Source organism: Sinocyclocheilus rhinocerous, unplaced genomic scaffold (genome assembly GCF_001515625.1).
Source record: "Sinocyclocheilus rhinocerous isolate Xijiao unplaced genomic scaffold, SAMN03320098_v1.1 scaffold908, whole genome shotgun sequence".
Lineage (NCBI taxonomy): Eukaryota > Metazoa > Chordata > Actinopteri > Cypriniformes > Cyprinidae > Sinocyclocheilus > Sinocyclocheilus rhinocerous.
In genome coordinates, this window is record NW_015663508.1 from 354,250 (window position 1) to 355,179 (window position 930).

Below are 930 nucleotides of genomic sequence, written 5' to 3' on the forward strand. Positions count from 1 at the left end.
TTACTGATTAACATGGCGGATAAAAGCAGCTCGTTTTTTTACACCAACAATATACTATAGGCGTACTACTTTCAGAACTTTTACAGATTTTTCAAACTTGATGTGCTGTTGTGGTAGGCCAGTTTCAAATAGCATATTTGGCACACTGCCTTTGTCTTGTCCTCACTCAATTTAAAGTGCTCCCAAACAGCTGAGGTCTTAGGCATTTTTGTCTTCTCTTCCAGATTAACTGAATCATGACATTCATGACGTTGACTCATGGGCAATTCATATTCAAGCGCGAATGAGAACCATTTCGCGGGGGATGCCAGGTGTTCAAAAAAAAAAAAAAAAGAATATTTGAATCTCAAAATTGAAAATCAAATGCCAACCCACCGAACGAATATTCGAATAATGGAATATTCTGGTCCAGCCCTACATGACATGTGCATATGCTACTCAAATCGGGGTTTTTAGTCTAAATAAAAGGCTGGTAGTAGGATTGTAAAATGAATAGATGTGATTATGATACCATAAATAAACGCCATTTAAAATAAAATGATCCCAAACTAGGGATGCACGATATTATCGGACTGATATCAGAATCGGCCGATAATGGCTTTAAATGTAAATATCGGCATCGGCCCGATATGAAAAATTATGCCGATATGTCTTGCCGATAAGAGGAATGCGTTAACTCACATGTGCTCAGGGTGTGCTAGCGATTAGATCACGTCAACAGTGTGATTAGATCCGGTCAGCACTGTGGCTCATTCTTGAAGCAAGGTTTTGTCTGAATGATGCATTAGATTGACTGTTTGGATCGCTGCATTTAATCTAAGAAAGCAGGTACAGAATGATGGGTTCGGTGTGTGATAGAGTAAACAGTAATAGCACGTGCAGCAGCAGCGGCAGCAGTGACAGCCTCCCCTAGGTCCTAACGCCCGCTTA